Source organism: Pleurodeles waltl, chromosome 7, assembly GCF_031143425.1.
Source record: "Pleurodeles waltl isolate 20211129_DDA chromosome 7, aPleWal1.hap1.20221129, whole genome shotgun sequence".
NCBI lineage: Eukaryota > Metazoa > Chordata > Amphibia > Caudata > Salamandridae > Pleurodeles > Pleurodeles waltl.
The window spans coordinates 1,403,780,454-1,403,808,433 of NC_090446.1; the positions used below are offsets into that span (position 1 = coordinate 1,403,780,454).

The window sequence follows — 27,980 nt, forward strand, 5'->3', positions numbered from 1 at the left end:
TTCTGCTTCCCTTCTAAAGGACTTAAAAAGAGACATACTGTGTTTCCTAATGGTGTACTTAAAATTAGATGTACTGTGTTCCTGGATGGTGAAATGGAATGAAAGACAAACTTTTTAAGATGAGTCAAAAAACATTCATTTTTTTTAGTGATATACATTAGGCCAAAACAAATATTGATACAAAAATACATCGAGATGATAAAAAGAGAAAAGTTAGAATCAATGCTGGGTTTCCAAAGACGGTGTACAAAGCAATGTGTGTAATATAGCACAGGCGAGCAAGTGTAGTAATTAGCTGGAAAAATAGATCAGGTTATTTACAAATACATCCACAACATCACAGACTGCAGATTCATGATGCAAAATGCACAAATTCCCATCCTAGCAGTTGTTTTGACATGACTACAGAACATCTCAAATGCCCTCAATAATGTTTTGCATTACGCTACTCTGGGATATGTAACTTTGCTACGGGTCTCGCACATCTTTTCGTCGTGATGTACAGGGCATCACTGTATTGTTTCCATCACATTGCTGCAGTAAACTAAGGTAGTGATTTAGGGATTAACACACGGAGTAAAGTCCATCTGGGTGGCAAAGGACATTGCCTCTCCCGCCCTGACAGAGTACTCTCTGCCAGATTTAGAGATGACGTATGGCCTAGTGATCATCTCTGTAAGTTGAAAGAAACCACTGTCACAGTGGTTCCATTAAAGGTATAAAAAGATGGGTGTACCTCCACTGTAGGTTGAGTGGGAGGATTTTTTTTCTGAGAAACAATAAAACTAATGACCCACATATCCTGGGTGTTTTTTTCCATGGTTGTGGGATCATTATGGGACATTTTAACACCATGTATTTCTCTAAGGGCCCTTACTCACTGAAGCTTTAAGTCCACATTGCAAATGGGCTCTCCGTCAACAGAAAGGTTATGTTCCATGTTGACAGCCCAAAAGTTTGGTGGACATGGCTCTCCTTCATATCTATGGTGGAATATCCTGTCCACTAAACTCTTACTCAGGCCCTAAGTTCTAAATCCATTTTTCAATTGTAGGAGTTGGTCTTCTACCCCAATGGATAGCCTCTCACTTTTTTTGCCAAACGGTTATAGCAGTAAAATGCCTCACATTGACAGGAACTTCACTCATACTCCTAACATTGCAACCAGTCGGGTCAATGTGACACATATCCCACTCATGTCCATAGCAAAGTTAAATATTTAAACCTGTTAAACATATATCTGAGAGAATACCTATGTAACAGCCGGACACCTACTAATCATTTTTGGCATCTTGGGCACTCAGAAACATCTAGTAATTCATAGATCTTTAATTTTGCAGGTGTTTAATGAAACTCACACAGCCAGCTATAGTGTAACAATCTGCCTATTCTTGGAAATCTTTTTTTCATTTGGGGCAGCAATAGTTCCATTGTTTGTCTCTGTGTCATTTCCAGGTGTAACTCCTAGTGTTGTTTGCCTGAATTTGTTTTAGCTAATTTAGTGTGTGCTATTGTGTTATATAAATTGGAGAAGATGGGCCTGATTTAGAGTTTGCCAGACAACACTCTGTCCATCAGCGTGGCGGACGGCACTACCTCTCCCATCTTGACGAACGACCCTTCTTCAAATTTATAGGTGAACCAGATCTCTTTACATTGAAAGGAATCACCATCACTGCCTGAAGGTTTATAACATGGATGATACAGGGCTTGTTTACCTAAGTACAGCATAGTATTCAGAAAGACCTTTGTGTGAGCAGATTACCACAGTACACAGCTAACAGTTCATAAATAAAATTACACCAAATATGCAATGAATGGCATCACTGCAGTTCCTTTCAATGTACAAAAATGTGCATGTACTGGCATCATCATTTTTCATGGCCATTCACCAAACTTTTCCATAGTTTTTGTTTTTCAGAAACAAACTTCAAAATGAAGTTTTTGTTTCTGAAGATCAAAAAACTAAAAACCCCAATACCCTGGGAGTTATTATTAGTTTTTTTGTCCTCATGGCCAGGTTTTTCTGGCAGTGACAGATGAAATAGCACATTACACTATCAACCAAAAATAGGCCAGTGATGTAATGTCCTCCCTTTAATGGCCCCCACTCCAGCAGGCCAGCTGACGAAGTTTTCTGTGGACGGGCACAACAGGAGCTCCATTGACGGAAAGCTTGAGGCCCACCCATCTCTAAAGGAGGTTTGGGTACCTAGGGTTTAGTGACAATGTACTCCATACACTCTTCAATAGAATTCCTATCTACCAAATGCTAACTCAGGCCCTAATTACCTAACTAGCTTGCAGAATGTTGTTTATAAGGGTTTTAAATGCCTGTGGTTTAGCCAGAAAGGATGGCTCTTTCTCAAGTGCTTTGTGACATAATCTCAAGCATAGGAAGACGTCTAGTAATGTTGTGTTCAGTAGTTGTTTTGAAGTCTAGCGATAGAAATGTCCCACCATGGCATAGGTCTGACACTCAAAGCAATTCAAAGCACTATGCTAATTTATGGCCTTCAAGCAGAGATTGCTTAATAACAGTAGTTCTGCAGAGTAGACTGTATTCAACACCTATGCTGGCTTCCAGCCATCCATGCCCATAGTGTGCATGCTATCATTTTTGTTTGTGGCACAGGCTTAGGGATTGGTTTATCTACAGTTGTATTTAGTGGTCTTGCATCTCTAATCTCAGATTGTATGCCACATGCGGCATCAAGGCCTCTTCATGTGAGCAATAGTATGCATATTATGCCTGGCTGGCCCAAAAGTAAAATGCCCAGTCCTGGACTGAGAAGCCCCCTTGATCATCTAGTAATGCCAGTGCTTCCCATCTAAGACTTTAGATGGTTCCCTGCCCATACTAGCTTTCTAAGGAAGGTGTGCAGTGTTGACAAAAGTTGTATTCAAGGGTCTCAGGATATTGGCAGCAAGATGTCCACAAGGTCCTGTGCCCTGGACATTAAGGAGTCATAGTTGCCCCTCATAATTATCTCAAGATCTCAATGAATCTTTATTTGGAGATATGACACTGAATCTTCTCTCCATTGTATTGGGAACTGTGGTTTAGGTGTTATTCAGGCTAGGGTTTATAGACGTTGGTCTGATCTACCACAATAAGCTTGCAGTCGCTCAGAAAATCTATTGATTTTCCTTGCTACAGATTCAATATTGTCCATTGATTCTCTGGTGTATAGTGAAGCCATCTGCATTTGCAAGGAAATAGGCAATTTCTTTACTAAAATGTAACCCCCTTATTTGTTTGATTCTCTCTAAGAACACATGCCACAGGTTCCATAATAATTAAACATGGGAGGTGAAAAGGGTACCCCTGTTGTGTACCCCTATAAGCTGCTATAGTTTCAGAGACATAGCCATTCATTTTCCCTTGGATCCTCGGCAATGTGCACAAAAACAACAACCATCTCATAATGACTTTACCTAGATCCATCCCTCTTAGCACCTAAAAAGCACATGTCCATTCCAAAAAAAGCAAAGCTTTTTTTCTACTTCTGGCAGTAATGCCAGAAGGTTGAGGGTTTGTTCACCTTATATAATAGGGAGAAAAAAGTGCAAATATTATTGGATGTGAAGCAGCCTCATATAAAGCTTGGCTGTTGCGAAGGACTAGTGTGGATATTCGGTGATTAGTCTTATCTCATTTAATTTGACTAATATTTTAGTATCCATGTTCATTAGGGATAGTGGTATATAGGATGAGCAGAATAGAAAAGATTAGTCTGGTTTTAATAATACCATTATAATTGCTTCCCTCATAGTATGAGGTTGGTTTTGTTATTTCTTGGCCTGTTCAAACATTTCCTCAATTGTCAATCAGTCCCTGACCATTGTCTTGCTACCAGCCATTGATATTATATCTTCCTTTATTTCAGCTATTGACAAGGGTTTTATTAAGGACCTCCATTCATGAGGCTAAAGAGAGGCTATTGCCGAGGTGGCTGCGATTCCGTTTTGGGCAGTAAACAGCTATGAGCATTGTAAGCTGCTGGCCTGTTCATGTGCATAATATTTAAGTGAGGCTATTGTCCCAGACAGTGAAAGCATATTGCTTACATTTATGGAACTGAAGGGGGGATTCCTAGACACTGAAGTGGAGAGAGTGGAGTCAGGCCTCCCTCTCAGAAATTCTGTGAGGCCCTTTTTGTGAGGGGGTGCTGTTTAGTCTTCCGGAGCAGTGGTATTACTTAGATAGTGGGGGGGAAGTGTGGGCCAGCAGTCTCTGTTGTTCAGAGTGTCCTTTGGGTGAGGTTAGATTTTTAGCCCTTACCCGATCACTGCTCATTGTGACTGTTGATAGTCCGGTGCAGAGAGCTCACACCTCTTTATACATCCATATGCCTATGCTGCTCCTGCTGTCACAAGCATAACTCAGCACTAAAGTTGAAAGGTTTGTTTGAAGAATAGCCTATAAATGACATGCTTCACACCAAACCAGTTCTAAAAGATAGAGACTACACATGTCCTGTGTTGGACTTTTTGCCTTACACAGGGTCATCCCCAGTCTTCCTCCTGGTTTTTCTGACCTCTCGCTGTTGGCTCTAGGACTCTGAGCACTTTATCACTGCTGACCAGTGCTAAAGTGCAGGTGCTCTCCCATCTAAAGTTGGTATGATTGGCTTATGCCTAATTGGCATATTTAATGTACCTATAAGTCCCTTGTACAGTGGTATCTCTATACCCAGGGCCTGTAAATTAAATACTACTAGTGGGCCTGCAGCACTGCTTGCGCCACCCACTGAAGTAGACTTTCAAACCTGTCTCAGGCCTGCTAGCGCAGGGCCTGTGTGTGCAGTTTTCTGCCACAGGGACCTGGCATCTAAATTTACTTGCCAGGCCCAGAACTCCCCTTTTACTACATGTAAGTCACCCCTAAGGTATGCCGTAGCTAGCCCTATGGGCAGGGTGCCATGTATGTAGAAAGGCAGGACATGTGCCATATTGCACGGCCTGTCCTAGTAGTGACAAACAGCCTAGCTTGGTGTGAGTGCTGCCTTCTCATAGGATTGCATTAGAAATGCCCTGCCTTATATGTAAGGGGTATTGTCTGATTTATGAGGGGTAGCGTAGGCGTGTTTGGTACGGTTGTAATGGTGATAATAAATGCTGCTTCCTGGTGTGGGTGTATTTTTTTTTACTATCTGGAAAGTGCGCATTTATCTGTGCTTATGACTCTGGTGTTTTGCAGCTTGACTCCAATCCATGTCTGGGCAGAGTGACAGTTGGGGCTTTGTGCATACTTTTCAGACAGCCTGTACTCAGGAAGGGTGGAGATGTCACAGAGGTGCATCTGCATACTGAATAGTCTTCCTGGGCTGAGAGAAGGGAGAGGCGGGGCACACCTGCATTTGTAAAGACTGTGCCCTGGCCTCACACAATAGGGTTGTTAACCCCCCACTGATGTTTGGAGCCTGTGCTGTAGGGAGAGAGGGGGCACTCCCAGAACCAGTTGTAACTGGCTGGAACCTCCTCTCCCTACCATTGTAAAACACTGTTAGAACTGACTATAAGTATAGGGGAATTTTCCCCACAATTTGGAGACTCTTGGAATCATCTTGGAACTGGACACCAAAGGCTAAAAGGACTCACCAGGAACCGCCATGGACTGCTGCTGCTGTGCTGACCTGTGACCTGCCTGGTCACTGTGAAGGACTTGCCACTTGCTGCCTTTCCCTTGTGCTGGCCTGTAGCTGGGCCCTCCACCCTAGGACCTTGTCTTAAGATTCTGCACCCCAGGGGCAGGGTGCTGTGGCCCCTGACCCCTGCATCCATTTCTTCACGAGGGGTGCTTCTCCGTGGATTGCAGCATGCCTATGGGGCCTTGGGAGCTCATAGGCTCCTGGCTGCATTGTGCCCCTTTAAATAAGATCACCGCAGCGGCCCGGGAAGCTGGAAGAACACTCGGTGCAGGCGAGTGTCTGCTAGGGCCCCAGGAGGGGTCCGATCTTCTTGTGGCTTCACGGCAGGACCAGGGGAAGGCGCAGGGAGTGCCTCCTTCCCCCTGGCCTCTAAGTTAGGAACAGGATGCTCCTTTTCTGCTGTTAAGTAAAACATGCATTATTGTGGGCCCCCCTTGGTGGAAGGGCCAGTGGAGGCCCGGGGGGGGCCCCAGAGATCACGGGTCCCGGGAGGGGCCTGTCATTAAACCGGAGGGGGTGCGTGGTGCCCCCCTCCTGCCCTAAGTTGTTTTTGCTGGCTTTGGCCCCCCTCGTGAGGGTCGGTTGAGGCCCTGGGGGGCTCCCAGTAATCACGGTCCCCGGAGGGGCCTGTCTATAAAAGAGAGGAGGTGCATGTCACCCTCCTCTGACCCCAGAGTATAAGGGAGGCCCCTGTTTTGCGCATAGGAGCGCCAGGGCCCCATTGTTCGCCTTCTAGGCACTGGAGATGCCTTCATCCAACCAGGTACTGTTTAAAGGACCAATATACTGTAGTTGCAACCCAAAGTTCTTTCTACAGACTTTTGTTTGATTCATATATTACCTACCTGCATTTGATGTTTTTACATATGTGTATGCAAATGTTCCTTTTATGGACATGCTTGCTAATATTTTTTTCTAACTTGCCATATGTTTTCTAATGTTCCTACTATGGGCATTTTATGATATTCTTATGACAAGTGCTGTGATGTAATAACGTGTTTTCCTGACTACTGCTTATGTTGCAGAATACTAAGTAACCTGTGTGTTATGTGTGACTACTGCTAGGTTGCAGAGTAACTAATGTGTAACGTTCTGACAACTGCTAAGGTAGCAGGATAGTGCTGATAGGTGATGTTTGGTCTGATAATTGCCTTGTGTACAATACAGTATATTTTCATATAATCTGGTGTTGTGTTTCCTTTGTGGTTAGGGTTATTGCGTCACATGTGCTGTGTGTGTTGTGCAAATGCTTTACACATTGCCTCCGGGTTAAGCCTGACTGCTCGTGCCAAGCTACCAAGGGGGTGAGCAGGGGTTATCTTGGACATGTAACTCCCTTGCCCTGACTAGAGTGGGTAAGTTCTGCCTGGCTGAGGTGCATACCCTAGCCAACCAGAAACCCCATTTCTAACATCCTGTCTTTTTGGCTGTCTAAAAATGGGAGCTGCTGACCCTCTTGGTATTCTAGGTCCAGATGACCCCAGTGCAACAATGAGTAGTGTCTACCTGACAGCCAGCCTACCAGCTGTGAGGGGATCTCACAGGAGTCTGAGCTCGAAGTCCCCCGCCCTGAATCACTTAGAAACCAATCTGCCTGCGGAGAGAGGGAAGGAGTCTGCCAGCCCTGCAGAAAGTGCTGTTGTCCAGGGTGAGCCACAAGCAGCTGTCAAAGACAGTGAGACAACGGTGCAATAGGAGTTGGCAGGGCAGGCCATCTCTGACTTGATAAGCGGGACAAAGCTGTCACCTACCATGCTTCCACATGCACAAAGACTCTGCCTCAGCAGACTCGCAAAGGGTTTTCAAACAAGTCTGTTGCACCCACAGACAAGCGGGTGCCAGGGAGGCAGGACATTCCACACACCACTGAAAGAGGGGGGACGCTAGAAGCTTCATCCACTTCAAAGCAGCATCAAGTATAAATATTAGAACCTCAGTCCAACTATTCAGTACACATCTGGACCTGGGGAAGATTCAGAGGAAGGACTGCTGTGGCTGCACTGCTGCACGAAGGACTGCTTCTCTGATGCTCTGCTACTCTGATGCATTGCTGCTCTATGGCCTGAGGGAGAAGACCTGGACCTGCTTTTTGAATCTAGAACCACTAGAGTGACTCAGAGAATTAGTTGGCTGTCCTCCAGAACACAGCCTCCGTGACAGAAAAGGCTCCAACCACCTTGAACATATGCACCTGAAATTGTCTCCTGTGAGTCCTGCCTGCCAATAAGTTTCACCCCTGTCCTCAACACTTGGAAGCAGGCATGAAGGGGCTCTGTTAGCCCAGCTGTGGTCCTAGCAGAAGCAACGCAGCACAATACATCTCCTCACAGCTTCGCATTTGAACTACCATTGTTGAAGAGTGTTTTCTGAAGACACAACTACACAAGTGCAGTTGAACTGAGATATGGCTCTTCCTGGAGAGTATATTCCCTCTCTGCGCATCCTTGATGCAGAACCTCGCAATGCTCCGCATCCAGGATTTAAGGTACTTTGTTTAGTGGGCCTAACTGGGTCCATGTATCTGGCCTGTGCTCCGTCCCAGTTAGCCTGAACTTGTGACTTTGTCCCGGTCTGGTATGACCAGATAACCACTATTGATGCTTTGTGCTTTCCAGCATATCTCTGGTTCTACTAATTGAATTTTTGTCTTTTTGGTGTCAAATAATTTATTATTTGTTCCTAAATTATAGTGGGATTTTTCATGTGTTGTGTTACTTTGAAGCTACTTTTACATCAATTTGTTGGCTCTATGCACTTCCTGTACTACTACCACGATGTCAGGAAAAATAAAGGTAGTAATTGTGATGTTCTGCAAGTCTTTTTCCCCTTGCCATGCATAGTATTGCATCCCAATCTCTATAGCTCAAAATGTGGGTCACAGTAGATCTTGGGCACCCCAGACACCAGCTTGGGTGCCAGGGGCCTATGTGACCATTGCACACTTAACATTTTTGAGAGTTGTGATTTGCTAAATAGTGAAGTGAGCAGGGCTTCAGTGTAGGATTAAAATCGTTCATGGTTGACAGACTCTGGCATACCAGTGCTTAGCATGTTTATCAAGCCTCTCCTTCATCTAGTCCATGAGTAGGGTGGGCAAATTTTACAATCTTTCCAACAGAGACTTTTCAGCATATCCACAAGAAGTTCTTTGGCATCAGTTTGTTTGTTTGTTAGTTCTCCTGCACTGAATTCTTGTCTTTCCATATCTTATCCATATCACAAACTGGTTGTATGAGATCAAAGGACAGTCAGGGCTGTTTGTTATCACTTTTACTGACAGCTGTCCCAGTACAATGTTCAGATATCACTGCCAGTCATCCACTATGCTTTTAAGTCCCCCTTTAATCTTCACTTTCAGATTGTTGCCCACCTCCAGGGTGCGCGCAGGGTTTGTGGTCAAGATCAGTAGTCATTGCATGGTAAGGCGCAAGAGGCTCTCACACCACTATCCCAGGATCAGCAGGGGCTGATAGTTTCTGTATCCACAATAAGATATGCATGTTTATATATCACATACCCAATGCATCTGCCCCTTATGTATTTTAATGATGTTGCATTAAACATATGGAGCATGGCCTAACAGCACCAGCAGTGCAGTCACCACTTACCATATTCACACCCGAGCAGATAGGCACTGAGGCCAGCACCATCTTCTCTAAAGGGCAGGAACATGTTAAGGTTACATCACCAGGGCTCTACCACACAACATGGGACTCCCAAGGGCATTGCTCATCCCCTCACACTGAGAGACTGCCTCTTGGTGGCAGTAGATTCAGTAGTTATAAGTACAACTGTTTTATCCCTGCGCCAGATATATGAGCCCACTATACCTCTCTGGTGGCCTCCTGGTTATCGTACTATACTGTGGACCTAACAACTAGTTTCACTGAATGGCGATGAAATTGAATATTTGATGACATTTTCCGATTGGTTCTCAAAAAATATACCACCAGTGTAGCGCACAGGTCCTGAGACAGTGCAGAGACAGTGCAAATTTCCTTGAAGGGTAATACCCTGTACAATCATTTCATGAATCATATACTTCAAAGAACTGTGTTTCAGCAGTAACAGTCATCTGAGCACAGTAGGCCTTTAAGCTTGGCAGATGCTTTTCTGTCAAACTTAATCTGGAGAGGGAATCTTCCCAAAGTTGTGTTACTCACCAAATACTTTTTATCGGTGCCTTTGAACATTGTGCGCTATTGGTGCTAACATTTTCTTTACTCCCTGCAACTGGATGTTTTTTATTTCCTTACCCTGGTCATCTTCTTAAATTTCTGAAAGAGATCTGACCCATAAATACATGGACTTTCTCTAACAAATATCCTTGGCTAATGCATATAAAGCAAATAAGGTATAAGTCAACAAGGGAGGTGAGGAGAACAAAATATGTGGTATCAACAGAAAGATCAGACAGTGTAGGACAAAGGATATTGCAGCAACATCTAATTGTAAGGGCATTTCCCAATCACAAATGAAAACGTCACTTACTTTTTTAAGCACTTTGCGGAGTTCGACATAGCAGAACTCTGCAAACTCTGCCCAGGCCATGAGCTGCAGGTAGAGGCATATCGAATGAGGCAAAGACCTTTTGAGTCACTTCCTTTTTGTGCAGCTTTCCCTTTTAATATGTATGAGGTCACCGACCAAACTTATCAGAGATTTATTCCCATTGTTAGTGTCTGGTATGCTGAGGTCTATTAAACTTACTGTAGAGACTCTGCTCATACCACAAACATATATTCTGCAACCATTCGCTCAGCTTCTTTTAGCCATTGGCATGAGATTTTGTCAATCATATCTTGTCTCACCTAAGGGTGAGTGAGGAATTCCGTTCCGCCAGTGGAATTTGTGGAGTTTTCCCCATTCTGCGATCCACGTGGAGTTCTGAAAAACTCTGCAAAGTGACACAGAGCGGAGTTTTCTCTCTCGCTCATGCTTGCCAACATTAAGTTGGCGAGCTAGAGAAATTGCTACGTTGGCAGTGAGATTTATGAACGAGGACGGTAGACCATGACTGCTCGCGATGAGAAAGCTGCTGCTCGTGTTAAGGAAGCTGTTGCTCGAATAGAAAATCTACTCGAGCGGCTGAAAGAAACTAGCCCCCTCTGGCGCTCTGCGTGATGCAGTTCGTGCTGATTTTACAGCGCGGGAGAAACTCCTGATGCTGAAAATCAGTGAGAACAGGGTGACTTACTGTTTTCAGCACTTCGCGGAGTTCGACGTAGCTGGTATTTCTCTCTCGCAGTCCTGCTGTCTTTGGATCTTGTGTAGAAGTAGTCTATAGTTCTTTATTGCTGTATTTCCTCATGCCTCTATTCCAGGTCTACCTTTCTGGCTGAAAAATACAGAGTTGATGAAGCAACAGTACGACGCCAGTGTTAACGCGTCCTTCTATGTTAATTTATACACATCAGGACTCGTTTTAGGCCGATGTATCTTTGGACCCAGTGGTGAGACACCGTAAGACGAGGTAACTGATCAATATATCAAGCAATACATCAATAATATTGTCAACATATATCACCACAATATATCTCAATTTACACATTGGTTAAACCTTCGGCGCAACCATGACCTTTCAGTCATGAATAACCACACCTTATTGAAGTTTTTGTGAATTTTATTCCCTATTGTTTACAATCTAATAGCAGACGTATTAATCTCAAAACCAAGAAGCAAAGAGCATAGTCACAATGTGGTAACAATGCAAAGATCACAAACATAAGATAGTAATATGACGACAAACAAATCTAAATGTATAAAACCTCATATATGTTTAGTTCAGCATAGCACCACGTCAGTCACGTCAGTTATGTCAGTCAAGATGAATGCCTCATCTAACCACTAATTAGCATCAGCATGTTCGACTTCATGCAAAACAATTTAGAACATCAATTTGGAAAACATCTAACTAAGGTCTCTAATCAAAAATACACAGCAGTTGGTACCTAGAAAGGAAAGGCAAATAGATGAATTTCAATAGCAGTAGCATAATTACCCTACTCGGAATAGGTCAGCATACAGGATCAGTCTTCGTCTTCAGGACATCAGTTAGATCGCCGTCAGTCTATCTAGTCAAAGGGCAGGGGACACTTCCCTCATAAGAAGGAAAGTATAATGGGACGGTCTATGGGTGAGGATGGTTTTGTCTAAGTCTTAAGTCACCAAATAGAGTGACAGAGTTTCTGGATGCAATCGATATTATTCCCTACCTAATGCCCAGAGTCTCCTGTGTCATGGGTTTTTGTCCCTTTTTCATAATACATTCCCCCAAAATTCTATTGGATAGTCACTACACCCCACTATCTGTACCCTATCAAATTATACATTAAGTAATGCATTTGTCATTTTATGATAGATTATAACATTTCGATTGGTCTTCATAATTGACGTCTTTCGTAGGTGGCACATCCGGGGTTACTTCATTTTCTGGCACGTTCTTCGGGTCAAGAGTTCTCTTTTCCGTGGTTCAGTGTCCTTGAAAGTGTTCATATTTTGTTGCAAAGCATACAATTTTATACTAAAGCAACCAGCATGCGGATGGGAATATAACGGTCAATGATACAATAAGCGGAGAAAAGAACAAATGCTGGGTCATGGCCTTTTGCAAGTCAGCACACTGGAGAAACAGAAAAGTACGCTTTAATATGAGAGTTACACAGCTAGTTTTCGACTCACGCTAACTTAAGGCTTATGGATTCTAATAAATGCAATCTTCGTACATGTTAACATATTCAATTAATCATAATACAAGCAATTATTTCTTACAGTCGATATTGGTTTATGCATGTGATAAATCTCCACGTTTAAAGTACGTTTCAATGAATAGTATTATTAAAGCAGCATTGTTAATATAAGCATTTCACATCTAAAAATAGGTAATGTTTAAACTACGCTCTCTCAGTCCCTCCTCTGATGACGCTCGTCATCACACAATCTTTCTCTTTGATCTTAATTTTTCACTTTGCGCATAATACGCATTTCAACATCTTGCCCTTTATGTGAGCTTTCCCATATTTCATTGAACATTTTCTCTTTCACTTTCTTCATTTCGTCGGGTTCTTTTAGTCCAATTTCTTTTTACTTTGTCATTAATTTTACATGCCCCCCATAATCCTAATAAACAAATCAAAACAAATAATAGACCCATCATAATTTTTGCACGTACCCCATTCCAAATGTTGGTAAACCAGCTTCCCACTCGGGCAATTCCTTTCCCAAATTTCTCCCAAACACCAGGTTCTTTCAGATCCTTCAAATCTGTACTATCTCTGGTAAGGTTAGTAAGCATACTTCTAATTTTCTTACTATTATCTGGTATGAATGAGCAACAATGACGCTCATTAAGCATTTTGCAGACACCTTCACTCTTTGCTAAAAGAATGTCTAAAGCAAGCCGATTTTGAAGAGTCATAGCTCTTTCTGCAGCAAGTTCAGTATCTATCAGGAGTATGGCTCCTGTAAAGTTTGTCAGCATGTTATCCACAATAGTAGACAACTTTAGAATTTTCATAGAATTCAAGATAACCCCCACTGATGGGATTATGGCTCCAAATATATCACCAATGACAGCCGCCACTGATTCTCATTTTTGTCTAGGATGTTGTAATTCAGACGTTTTAGGTATTTGTTTTAAGTCATCAATCTGGTATATCTTTGGGAATACTATTCCCAAATAACATGTCCCATACCATCCCTTAGGGAGACGGTAATATGCATTTAGTCCACAAATATAATAGTTTCCAGGGATCGCTGGATCTTGTCCATTTAACATAAAGGTCCATTTACTCTGAAACAAAAATACATGCCTACATTCACTCGTACCCACAAACAAATTGTCTTGATCAGATTTTGGTCTATATATACAGAGCCTACCTACGTGTAATGCATCTATAGCTAATTTGCCTTGAGTTTTGATTGCAGTGTAAGCATAATCATTTGCATAAGTACGCTTCTCTAATCCTTTTTCTAATCTTTCTTTCAATGCTTTGCGTCTATCATCTGTGTGATCTAAAAAGCTCTTTTCTACAGGAGACAGCAAACAAGTCAAATTGTTGCGATGTGCATAAGCAGTTCCAAATGTAAGTGTTGGTTCAAAGAATCCTCTAACTATTTTTATATCATGCTCTTTAGCTAATTCATTTAGGAATTCAATCACAGGCACAAAAGAAAACACAACATCCAAGTTTGAATAAAAGTATTGCACATGCTCTTGATTATAGAATCTTGTTAATAGCAAGCTGCAACTAATTCCATAAGTAAGAGGGAGGCTATGATAAGTAACTCCCTCCTGCACAGATGAAGGAATTTTAGTACATACATAACAATCTTTCGCATACATAGTTTCCACATACTCATTTAATAAACGATAGAAAACATTAGTAGAAAGTTCCCCTTTTGCATTAGTTCCAATGCATATGTCTTGCATCTTGCTCAAATCTCTCCCACGGTGATAGTTTAGTAGTAGTAGTTTCAGGTTTCGAAGTTGCATTAATAGTTTCTTTCTCTCTCCATGGCATTCCCACAATCACTCCCACAATCATTACTGCACATATAACACCCACTATGAGACCTAACCAACCACACACCTTACTTCCTTTGCTACTGTAAGCCATGTTTGCATAGAATCAGAATAGCAGATCAACAATCAACTTGAGGAAAAAAAGAAACTCTTTGCGTATATTACAGCATCTTCACTCACTCCAGGACCCCTTTCGTCAATTCAGGTTAGCAGCTTGTCGTAATCAGGTTTCTTTAAGGTCAAATCCGGTTTTAGTGTCACTTCCAGTAGTTTCTAAAGTCTCTTTCTCTTTTCAGCTTTCACAAATTCAATTTTTAGCTGAGTTTTCCCTTTGAATAACTTCAGGTACCGTAGTATTGGCCTGGTACTTCTCGATCAAAACAGAATGCTAGGAATTCTTGTTGCCATTCAGAGGTTGTAGCATATGCCCATTCAGGACCTGTATATCTTCTGTTCGCTATTCTTTTTCTTTTTAACCTTCGTTCACCTTGTTGTTCTCCTTCACTCAGATCATCAGCTTGTGAAGTATCACTTTCTTCTATTATTGTCTCATTCGATACCTCTCTTATTTCAAGATGTGACTTGTCTGGCCAATTATCGCCTCTATGTGTCTTGGTTCTATGTTTTCCTTCAGGACGTTGGACAGCACCCTCCTCTTGTGATATGGTGTTTCCTCTTGACGGACCTGCAACTGGTTCGGGAGACTCTGATACGTTTCGATTTGTATCTACAGTTTCCGTTCTCTTTCGTCTTCTGGTTCTATGTTGAGTTCGGACTCTAACCCGTACTCGTCTACTTCAGGGAGAACCTCTCCTTGGCTTAGTTCTCCTGCTGCCTCGACTGAGATAGGCACTCTGTCACCTCTCTCGAACTCATTGACAGTTTGAGGGACAAGGCTGTTCTCAGTGGGCTCTGTAGTAGTCTCAGGTCCTTCTTGACTGATCTCTGACTCTGAGACTTCTCTTCCTCTTCAACAGGACATGTTACCCTTTTTGTGTGACTGGCATGTATTCAGTTGGGAACCCCGGCAGAATTCACAGCAGTGGTGGTCGTCAATATTACTTGATACGGCCCCTTCCAACGCGGTTCAAGACACGATTTTCTCACGTGTTTCTTGACAACCACCCAATCTCCAGCTTGCAGAGAGTGACCTGGATCGCCAATCGGTGGCAACGTGTTAGCTTCCACCTGGTGAGAAAAAGAGCGAATCACGTCAGCCAAACCTTTGCAGTAATCCAACACCATATCATCTGTAATATTCGCTAGTGCATTTGCAGGTACCGCTGGTAATCTCATTGCTCTGCCCATGAGGACTTCATGGGGGGACAGTCCCGTTTTCTTATCTGGGGTATTTCTCATAGACATCAGTACTAGAGGTAAGGCATCTGGCCATTTCATGTTTGTAGCTGCACACATTTTTCCTATTCTTGATTTTAAGGTACCATTCATCTGTTCAACTAGTCCTGATGCTTCAGGGCGATAGCTACAATGCAGCTTTTGTTCAATGTTGAGTGCGGCACACAAAAGTTTAATCACCTCATTGTCGAAGTGTCTCCCCCTATCTGATTCTATAGAAACCGGAAACCCGAATCTTGGTATCAGCTCCCTGAGTAGCAGTTTTGCAACTGTAAGACTGTCATTCCTACGTGTGGGATATGCCTCAATCCAATGACTGAAAACACACACAATCACCAACACGTACTTCAATCCTCCACAAACAGGCATTTCGATAAAATCCATTTGCATTTTGTTGAATGGACCTCCAGCTCTCCCAGTGTGGCTCAAAGTTACCACAGTTCCTTTTCCAGCATTCATCTGTTGACAGATGATGCACCTGTGGCAAATGATTTCTGCGGCATGTCTGAATTTTGGATTGAACCAATCAATCTTAAAAGATCTGATCATGGCATCTCTTCCCAGATGTCCCTGCCCATGGTATAACCGGGCAAACTGTGACAAAAGACTATTTGGCAGAACAAATTTTCCCTCTTCTGAAACCCATAGATCATCTGCCCTTTGTACATACTGCATTCTCTGCCAGGAACGTTTTTCTTCTTTGTTAGCACGACTTTGTAATGTTTTCAGTTCGTCTAAGGTATCAACCACTCGTAATGCTAGACTTAAACTCGTGTCGTTTTCAGGTTGTGGTAACAATTCCCACTGCTCTTTAAATGATATACAGTTTAATGCACAAAATCTTGCGACTTGATCTGCATAGCTGTTTCCCATAGACACAAAGGGGGTGATTCTGATTCTGGCGGGCGGCGGAGGCCGCCCGCCAGAATTCCGCCCCCATTATACCGCTCCGCGGTCAAAAGACCGCGGAGGGTATTATGAGTTTTTCCCTGGGCTGCGGGCGGTCTCCAAAAGACCGCCCGCCAGCCCAGGGAAAAACACCCTTCCCACGAGGATGCCGGCTCGTAATCGAGCCGGCGGAGTGGGAAGGTGCGACGGGTGCAGTGGCACCCGTCGCGTATTTCAGTGTCTGCAAGGCAGACACTGAAATACTTTGCGGGGCCCTCTTACGGGGGCCCCTGCCGTGCCCATGCCATTGGCATGGGCACGGCAGGGGCCCCCAGGGGCCCCGCGACCCCCCCTACCGCCATCCTGTTCATGGCGGCTTTCCCGCCATGAACAGGATGGCGGTAGGGGGGGTCAGAATCCTCATGGCGGCGGAGCGCGCTCCGCCGCCATGGAGGATTCCCCCGAGCAGCGGTAAGTCGGTGGGAGCCCGCCGACTTGCCGCTTCTGACCGCGGCTGAATCGCCGCGGTCAGAATGCTCGTGGGAGCACCGCCAGCCTGTTGGCGGTGCTCCCGTGGTCGGTGGCCGCCAGGGTCAGAATGACCCCCAAAATCTTGTGATCTGGTGTGAGCACTGCACTTCACCACGGCAATTTCGAGAGGTAACTGAATCGCATGCAACAAATCTCTTATTTCTTCACCATTTTTCACAGGAGAACCAGAGGAGGTCATGAAACCCCTCTGTGACCAGAGTTGGCCAAAATCATGCACAATTCCAAATCCATATCTGCTGTCAGTATAGATAGTGACTTTCAAATTTACAGCTGCGTGGCATGCCTTTGTAAGAGCTATTAATTCTGCCACTTGTGCAGAAAACACTTTCTCGAGCCAGGAGGCTTCGACAATGCCAGTTATAGAACATACAGCGTAACCGGCTCTCAATGTTCCCACTGAATCTCTTAGACAGGACCCATCAACAAACATAATGCAATTGTTTTCTTTTAACTGGGTATCCTGTATGTCTGGGCGAGGTTTGGTACAAAGTTCAGTCACTTCAAGACAATCATGTTCAAATTCTTCCCCATCTTTGATTTCAGTATTTTCATTGGGAAGTAAGGTTGCCGGGTTCAGCACAGTGCATCTCTTCAATGTGACATTTGGTGACCCCAGTATAATCGTCTCATATCTAGTGAGTCGTGCATTTGTCATGTGTTGTGTCTTAGTTCGTGTCAACAGAATTTCAACTGAATGTGGAACCATTACTGTCAGAGGTTATCCCATGACTATGCCTTCACATTGTGAAAGGCTTTGACCAACTGCTGCAACTGCCCGCAAACAACCCGGTAAGGCTGCTGCAACAGGGTCCAAGGTAGCTGAAAAATATGCTACAGGGCGATTTGCATCTCTGTGGACCTGTGTTAAAACAGACAAAGAACAAGCATCACGTTCATGACAGAACAACAGAAAAGGTTTCTCATAGTCAGGCATTCCTAATGCTGGTGCCCTGCACATGCATTCTTTTAATTCTACAAATGATTCAAGCTCCTCTTTTGTCAAAGTTATTGTGTATGGCTCATCCTTGACGTCTTTTCCTGTCAATTTTATTAAAGGCTTTGAGATGATTGAGAAATTGGGTATCCACTGGTGACAGTAGCCCACCATTCCCAAAAACATCCTGACGTTTCTTTTTGTTGTTGGGGGATTCATCTGTAAAACAGCTGTTATTCTTTCCTTTGATATTCTTCGAGACCCTTTCTCAATCAAATGTCCCAAGTATTTCACTTCTTTTTGACAGTATTGTAACTTTCTGGGTGCCACCTTGCGTCCATTCTTTCCTAGATGATTCAATAATGCAATGGTATCATATTTACAACTGTCACTGGTTTTGGATGCATTTCGCAAATCATCAATGTACTGCACAAGAGTCAAATTAAAAGGCAGCACAAGAGGTTCCAAGTCCTTCTTCAATATCTGATTGAAGATGGATGGTGACTCAGAAAACCCCTGAGGAATTCTGCACCAACTGTACACCTTATCCAGGAATTTGAAACTAAACACAAATTGGCTGTCCTCATGAAGAGGTATCGAAAAGAATGCTTGTGATAGGTCTACCACAGTAAACCACTCGGCATCACAAGGAACCTGGAACATTATTACTGCTGGGTTAGGCACCACAGGGCAGCATTTTATCACAATTTCTTTTATTTTCCTCAAATCCTGCACAATTCGAACTTTTCCACAGGGCTTCTTTAAACCCATTATGGGAGAGTTACACAGACTGCTCAAAACTTCTCTCAGGACTCCCTGTCTGAGAAAATCTGCAATTATTTGTGACACCTCAATGAGGACATCCTGGGTCATGTGGTATTGTGGCACTTGTGGGAACACTGCATTTGGCTTTATCTGAACCTTGACTGGTTCTACTCCTTTTATCAACCCTACTTCTTTCCCAGTCAAATCCCACACTTTCTCTGTCACGGTCCCTTGTAGATCAACAGGTAGGTCGATCAAAGTATGCATTGGGAACAAAGTAATCAAAGGGTAGTCTTCATTTGTTTCTGCTTCTTCCTCTACAAATTGACTCTCGTCTCCCTCATCGTCACTGTTTGTCTGCACTTCTATTCCATTGTTGGAACAGGTAATTGAACATTTTGGGGGTCATTCTGACCCCGGCGGTCATGGACCGCCGGGGCCAGGGTTGGCGGGAACACCGCCAACAGGCTGGCGGTGCCCCGCAGGGCATTCTGACCGCGGCGGTTTTGCCGCGGTCAGATGCGGAAAACCGGCGGTCTCCCGCCGGTTTTCCGCTGCCCTTTCGCAGACACTGAAATACGCGACGGGTGCTACTGCACCCGTCGCACCTTCCCACTCGCCGGCTCAATTCTGAGCCGGCGTCCTCGTGGGAAGGCTCTTTTGCACTGGGCTGGCGGGCCGCATTTTGGCGGCCGCCCGCCAGCCCAGTGCAAAAGCCAGAATACCCTCAGCGGTCTCACGACCGCGGAGCGGTATTTTGGAGGGGGGAACTCTGGCGGGCGGCCTCGGCCGCCCGCCAGGGTGAGAATCACCCCCTTTGTCTTACACAGTAAGTCCCTTCCTAGTAAGGATACTGGACTTGAATCGCATACAACAAATCTATGCAGGCCTTGGAAGTTGCCAATTTCAACCTGCACCGGATCAGTGATCGGATTAGTCAGGTACTGGTTTGCCACACCAACCACTCGTATAGTACGCCCTGAGAGAGGTAATCTCAGGACTTCTGTACTTCGAACTGTAGAGCGTGTAGCTCCTGTGTCGACCAAAAATAAAACCTTATAGCCCATTACTTTTCCCTCTATGTATGGGCCTCTCTGATCCACCTCTAGAGATGCTGCAAGCCTGCACTCTTCACTGTCTGAGCTGTCATCTGACCAATCCTCATTCATGCCATTTTCACCTCGTAATGGGAATTGTTGCACAGTGTTATTTTGATTGGTTACCTGGTCTGTGACCTGCTGAGGAAGCATCACCTGTTGCTGTCCCATCGGAGCCATTGGTAATTGCATTTGCTGTCTAGGCACCATAGGAATCTGCTGCTGTACTGGTTGCATTTGTACTGACTGAATACGCGGCATTTGCATCTGCTGCATGGGCTGTACCCCTTGCATTTGTACCAAATTATTCAGAAAATTCAGGTTTTGTTGTCTCATTTTTGGACCTTGTGAATTTTGTAATGTACCAACATTAATGCTCTGCTGAACTGCACCATCCTGCACCATATTCGGACTATCCTGTTTCCAATGCCCCATGCCCCCGCACGCGTGACATGGTGACATCTTTTTCACTCCTTGACCGTCATTTTGAATAACAACATTATTCATGTCCGAACCACGGTTCACAAACCCTCTCGGCTGTGCCTGAAACACACCATTCATTTGCGGTTGTTGCTGTATCATTTGCTGAACTCCATTTCCCTGTATTCCAGCTTGTGCAGCCCTTATCTGCATCACCATCACTTTCTCCTTCAACTTTTTCTGCTTCAACTCAATCTCATCACTACAGTATTTCGCATACTGCAGCACCTCATCAATCGGTTTAGCTTGCCAACAAATCAAATGATTCTTAATCATCTGGCTGACCTCTGGTCTCAGCCCTTCAACGAATCTAAACACAAGGTGATTCATGTCTTTCGGTTCGATAGTCTCAGTACCACTGTAATGTTTGAACGCTTTCAATAATCTCTCGTAATAAGCATGTATTGACTCCTTAACCTCTTGAGAGGTCCGGTCGATTTTCTGCCAATCGGTCACCTTTGGCAACACCTTTTGTTTCAAGAACTCAATTACTTTATGATAATATTTCATCACCTCTTCTGAAGGTGCTCTTGCCGGTTCCTTCGTGGGCCAATCTACCCCTCTCTTGCACTCGAGCCACAAATCAGGCGGAACAATGATCTCAAACAAAGTATTCAAGTCTTCCCAGAGACACTTTGCAAGTTTCACGAACCTATCCGTTTGTTGATACCACTCAATCGGCTTCTCTCTTAGCCTAGGATAATCATTCGTAAAGGATAAAATGTCTCCTCTAGTCCTTGGCACATGCACTAAAACACCACCAGCTGTCTCTCTCATAGGTGAGATTTTTACTGAATCCAGATTAGGTGAGGTCCTAACTTCATTGGACCCTGGACTATCTCCCTTTCCCTTATCTCTTTTCTTCGCCCATCGGCCTTCCCATTTCTCCAATGCACCCCAAATTTGCGCACTTTGCAACAGTTCTCTCAAATGTGCCTTCATGCCTGCAGATCTCATGTGTTCAAAATCTTTGGAGTCAAAATCTAATCTGTAAGTTCTTTTCAAATGTTTAGTGTTTCCGATATCGATATTGTATTTGTCTGCCAAATTCGCTAATCTCTGATGTACTTTGCCTACCTCTTTGGTAATCTTGGGACATAAGTACCTCAATTCTGCCTCAGTGTATGATTCCAACCTATTTACTCCCATTGTTCCTTCCACTAACTCGGCAGCTTCTACCCCTAGTCGTACAAAATTCAAGTATTCGTCTTGGTTTTCTTTCTCAGGTTCAACTGTGGTCACTGTAGTCTTTTGTGAGGTACAAGTTTTCTCAAACCACTCATTTAACTGTTGTACTGTAAAACCCTGCAGTGAAATGTTCCCTGCATGTATCATTGGAGAGTGTGAAGTATTTGTACTCATGGTTTGGGGAGTTAAAACTCCCAACCCTGCCTGACGCATCGCTTCGAGAGGTGCCCCTACTGGACTAAGGACCATTAAGGGTCTCGGTGGCTCATTTACTTGCTCTCCCGGGGCCATTATATGTGGAGTTCTCATAGGCCCTCCTCTTATCGCTTCCTGAGTCATAACTCCCTGATCACACATCCCTGTTTTACCTTGTGCATACAATGGCACCGGGGGACCAACAGTAATAGGTAACGATATAGCGGCGGGTGTCTGACCTGAACCCAGACTTCTTGGAGCCGCAACACCATAGGTCTGCTCCAGTGTACCCGGTACAGGTACTAACGGTGGTCCCGCTACAGGGTTATACCCTGGAATCAACTGTGGCGGTTGAGACATTAGCTTCGGGGTCGATTCAATCTGTATTAACTTTGGCTTTGTGTACATCGGGTCTGGCGGCACTATCAAGTTCGTAGTAGTCTCAAGCACTGGAACATCAGGGTAAATTCTCGTTATCTGCGGTGGAGGCAGCAACTGTATCGGCAAGTCTGGTGCAGTAGGTACACTGACACCATTCTGTATCAAAGCTGTATCGCTAGTCTGTACCGTATCAGTAACTCCCTTCTCCTGCGTCTGGTTCCCAGGATCCAAGCTAGTGCTTGGAGCGCTGTCGCTCACCGCATACGGTGGCGGACGATCATGTAACAATCTATCCATAAATTCCTCATCATCTGAATCATCTTCCTCTTCCCAGGACCTTTTATTTTCTTTAGTTTTGCCTGAATCTTTGTCGGTTTTACAGGAGGCTTTCTTTCCCTGTGTCTCTTCTCCCTGGGTTATTGCTGGGAATAACTTCAACCCATCTACGATTCCCCTTCTCCACATTTTGCTCTTGTTGTCCCACCTAGCTTCTGCATATGATTTCTCTGCCCTTCTCAGCCTTCTCTGAAACCTTTCTTGTCTGTGTATAAGAGCCATTAAGTCCCAAATCGCTAAAGCCTCGTATTGTGCCGGTCTTGGAGGTGGCTTCTGTGTACTTAACATCCACCACAGATTTTCTAGTACTTTTGGATTAAACGTCCCATGCACTGGAAACGCTAAACACCCTTCTTTTTATGTTAATTTGCGCCACTGTTTCATCCATAAGCAAGGTGCGACACCTTTCTCTTCCATCACAGTGTAAGCCGGAGTACCTTCAGGTGGTGTAGGTTCCCCATCAGTTGCTACAATATACACATCTCCCTTTAGAGCGCTCTTGAATGCCTTGACAAAATTCATTTTTGCGATTCTTTTATTTCGTACTTAATCAGAAATGGCTTAGTTCCCAGGACACTCTTCACCTGCCTTTTCTCAACCTATTGCCTCTCACGGACAGCAGCCAATCCGTGCGCGACCCCCCTCGACATCCGACCTATCTCAGCGCGGCACCACTGACGTCACATTCACACACACAGCAGCTGACAAAGTCTTGCGGCTTGTCCGCTCTTCACTGACCCTTACAACTCACACAAACTAATGCAAAATTATTGCGAGCACATTAAAATGACAACACAAATCTGTCGGTTTACTGCAGGAAGGGTAACACATTCGCTTCAGAACATTACAGAGATTTCACTTGAAGCCTCGGCCGCTACTCTCTCTTTCTCAGTTCCCGCATACTCAAGCAGAATTTGACCCGCAAATTCTACTCTCGACTTGTCAATGACTCCTTCTAGTGCACTTTAAAACTTGTCAAATCTCCATCGAAGGTTTCATACATGCATCATAACTCAAACTCGACTTGTCAACCACGCCCGATTGACCTATTAAACCGCACAGATTACAACATAAACCACATTTATCATCATACTCCGGAGTCTTAGACCTCAACAGGTCCGTACACGACAACCAACCACGTGGATAATTTTTGAGCAACAATCGCTACATTCACATGAAGTACGCCAACTTCCCTACTCTCATACTGTGGAGTACGCCCACTCCTGCTAAACAACACTTAATTTGGCCTAAATATACACAAACTTTTCACAACCACCTGCAAGATGCAGAAACTCAGGTAAGCGCAAAGACCCTAACCACGCACACTATGGCGCTGAGAACATTCCCAACTCATTTAGGCAGGCTCCGAGATCCCGGGAGTGCCATGGCGAACTTAGCAACCCATCATATCTCCAAATTGCATTATCATAGAAAAACAAATTAAACAATGAAACTCCGTCCTAGCTCCCCAAGGGCCAAACCGTCGCTCTGCTACCAGAACTGTTAACGCGTCCTTCTATGTTAATTTATACACATCAGGACTCGTTTTAGGCCGATGAATCTTTGGACCCAGTGGTGAGACACCGTAAGACGAGGTAACTGATCAATATATCAAGCAATACATCAATAATATTGTCAACATATATCACCACAATATATCTCAATTTAGAAATTGGTTAAACCTTCAGCGCAACCATGACCTTTCAGTCATGAATAACCACACCTTATTGAAGTTTTTGTGAATTTTATTCCCTATTGATTACAATCTAATAGCAGACGTATTAATCTCAAAACCAAGAAGCAAAGAGCATAGTCACAATGTGGTAATAATGCAAAGATCACAAACATAAGATAGTAATATGACGACATACAAATCTAAATGTATAAAACCTCATATATGTTTAGTTCAGCATAGCACCACGTCAGTCACGTCAGTTATGTCAGTCAAGATGAATGCCTCATCTAACCACTAATTAGCATCAGCATGTTGGACTTCATGCAAAACAATTTAGAACATCAATTTGGAAAACATCTAACTAAGGTCTCTAATCAAAAATACACAGCAGTTGGTACCTAGAAAGGAAAGGCAAATAGATGAATTTCAATAGCAGTAGCATAATTACCCTACTCGGAATAGGTCAGCATACAGGATCAGTCTTCGTCTTCAGGACATCAGTTAGATCGCCGTCAGTCTATCTAGTCAAAGGGCAGGGGACACTTCCCTCATAAGAAGGAAAGTATAATGGGACGGTCTATGGGTGAGGATGGTTTTGTCTAAGTCTTAAGTCACCAAATAGAGTGACAGAGTTTCTGGATGCAATCGATATTATTCCCTACCTAATGCCCAGAGTCTCCTGTGTCATGGGTTTTTATCCCTTTTTCATAATACATTCCCCCAAAATTCTATTGGATAGTCACTACACCCCACTATCTGTACCCTATCAAATTATACATTAAGTAATGCATTTGTCATTTTATGATAGATTATAACATTTCGATTGGTCTTCATAATTGACGTCTTTCGTAGGTGGCACATCCGGGGTTACTTCATTTTCTGGCACGTTCTTCGGGTCAAGAGTTCTCTTTTCCGTGGTTCAGTGTCCTTGAAAGTGTCCATATTTTGTTGCAAAGCATACAATTTTATACTAAAGCAACCAGCATGCGAATGGGAATATAACGGTCAATGATACAATAAGCGGAGAAAAGAACAAATGCTGGGTCATGGCCTTTTGCAAGTCAGCACACTGGAGAAACAGAAAAATACGCTTTAATATGAGAGTTACACAGCTAGTTTTCGACTCACGCTAACTTAAGGCTTATGGATTCTAATAAATGCAATCTTCGTACATGTTAACATATTCAATTAATCATAATACAAGCAATTATTTCTTACAGTCGATATTGGTTTATGCATGTGATAAATCTCCACGTTTAAAGTACGTTTCAATGAATAGTATTATTAAAGCAGCATTGTTAATATAAGCATTTCACATCTAAAAATAGGTAATGTTTAAACTACGCTCTCTCACCAGTTTCTTCTCATTCCCAAAGCCAATTGGAACAGTAGCATAATTACCCTACTCGGAATAGGTCAGCATACAGGATCAGTCTTCGTCTTCAGGACATCAGTTAGATCACCGTCAGTCTATTTAGTCAAAGGGCAGGGGACACTTCCCTCATAAGAAGGAAAGTATAATGGGACGGTCTATGGGTGAGGATGGTTTTGTCTAAGTCTTAAGTCACCAAATAGAGTGACAGAGTTTCTGGATGCAATCAATATCATTCCCTACCTAATGCCCAGAGTCTCCTGTGTCATGGGTTTTTATCCCTTTTTCATAATACATTCCCCCAAAATTCTATTGGATAGTCACTACACCCCACTATCTGTAACCTATCAAATTATACATTAAGTAATGCATTTGTCATTGTATGATAGATTATAACATTTCGATTGGTCTTCATAATTGACGTCTTTCGTAGGTGGCACATCCGGGGTTACTTCATTTTCTGGCACGTTCTTCGGGTCAAGAGTTCTCTTTTCCGTGGTTCAGTGTCCTTGAAAGTGTCCATATTTTGTTGCAAAGCGTACAATTTTATACTAAAGCAACTAGCATGCGGATGGGAATATAACGGTCAATGATACAATAAGCAGAGAAAAGAACAAATGCTGGGACATGGCCTTTTGCAAGTCAGCACACTGGAGAAACAGAAAAATACCCTTTAATATGAGAGTTACACAGCTAGTTTTCGACTCACGCTCACTTAAGGCTTATGGATTCTAATAAATGCAATCTTCGTACATGTTAACATATTCAATTAATCATAATACAAGCAATTATTTCTTACAGTCGATATTGGTTTATGCATGTGATAAATCTCCACGTTTAAAGTACGTTTCAATGAATAGTATTATTAAAGCAGCATTGTTAATATAAGCATTTCACATCTAAAAATAGGTAATGTTTAAACTACGCTCTCTCACCAGTTTCTTCTCATTCCCAAAGCCAATTGGAACTGTGGCTACCTACAGTCTCTGCTAAATTGTTTCCGTTCATTTGTCTCTTGAAATGGCAGTTTGTGCTGATTTTACAGTTCGGGAGAAACTCCTGATGCTGAAAATCAGTGAGAACAGTGCAATTTACTTTTTTCAGCACTTCGCGGAGTTCGACGTAGCTCGTATTTCTCTCTCGCAGTCCTGCTGTTGGCTCTATAGGTGCACCGTTTCACCTCCAAAAGTTCTTGCATTGCAGTGCATTAGGTACATTGTGATGGGTCTATTTGCTTGTTTGCAGTTACCAAAGCAAGACATGTATTCTCGTTGGCAAGAAGCCAGACAGCACCACCAATAGACGTTCTGCCCTGTAAATTGCGTGACTCAGCACGGAATCGCCAGTGTGCAGGTGCCAAGCTGTGGATGGTTACCCATTTCAGCTCTGGGCTATGTCACTATTAAGGCTAGGGATTAAATTATCCCCACTAGGCAGATTATACCCTTGGAACATGACTGCAGCTATTTGTAACCAGGGGCAGAGTGGGGATTGAACCAGTCCCAGTCCCTTCATCTCTTTGTGATAGCTCTTTCTTTTTATCCATCCATTCTCTTTACCTCCTTCTCTCATCTGTCTCCTCTCCCTCTCTAATCGCTTTCTCACTACCTTCTCCCCTCTCTCCCTGTCTCTTTTGATGCCTCCCATGCCAGCTGCAATTAATCTCGGTGAGCTGGGGGAAGTGGTAGGGAGCGACCTCCAAGTACTACAGCCCACCTGAGACTATGCACAGTGAAATAAGCCTGTCCTCCCTGTGAGCAACCAGATCTCATCACTAGGGTATCTGGCTGCAGTACATCACCTGGTGCGCTGCTGCAGCTGCACATCAAATGGAACTTTACTGAGCGGGCAGCTTTTCCTGACTTTACAAAGTTTATTATTTTGCCAACCCTGAACTGTAGAGTTTACCAGTGAACCCACAGCTCACATGCCTATAAAGAGAGGCTGACATAGCTTCTGTACTGTATTCCAGTTCAGTTGTGGTGCTTGCTGTGAGGAAACTATGGGAAAGACAAGCTAATGGGTAGAGCTACAACTGCTGCTGTAACAAAGGGACAGTTAGCTTATCAGATGGATTCTTTCAAAGCTTTTTTATTCCTGGAAAATACTTTGTTAACTAATAAGGAGGGATTTATATTAGTATGTTTATTTCACAGAAAGCAAACATCTATCTGCCCATTACCACACATTATAGCCAGCAGACTTTTCAAATTTATTTGGTCAACATTTACTCTACATTTATTCTTGCTATGTCACCTTTCAGTCATGTAAACATTGTAAAAAAACACAAATGGCATGATTTAGAGTTTGGGGAGGGAGTTACTCCATCACAAACGTGAAGGATGTCCCGTCCTCCATATTAAGATCCGATTATAGACTATGGAGATCGTAATACAGTGGATGGGATATCCAGCATGTTTGTGAAGGAGTAACCAGTCTGACAACTTCTACATCAGCCCAAAATAATCCCTCATTACACACATACATAAATAATCTAATGAACCTAATTGCTATTAGAGGAGCCTTTTATGGGAGCAGTATTTTAGAAAAGGGTTATGAGTATGGCAATGGTGTGTATATTCA

General features: G+C 43.5%; 1 protein-coding gene across 1 annotated transcript in view; it reads left to right on the plus strand.

Moving 5' to 3' along the window:
* Positions 1-27,980, plus strand: part of LOC138247059 (myeloperoxidase-like) — a 189,954-nt gene that overhangs the window by 19,661 nt on the left and 142,313 nt on the right. The gene's annotated exons all lie outside the window — the stretch shown is intronic.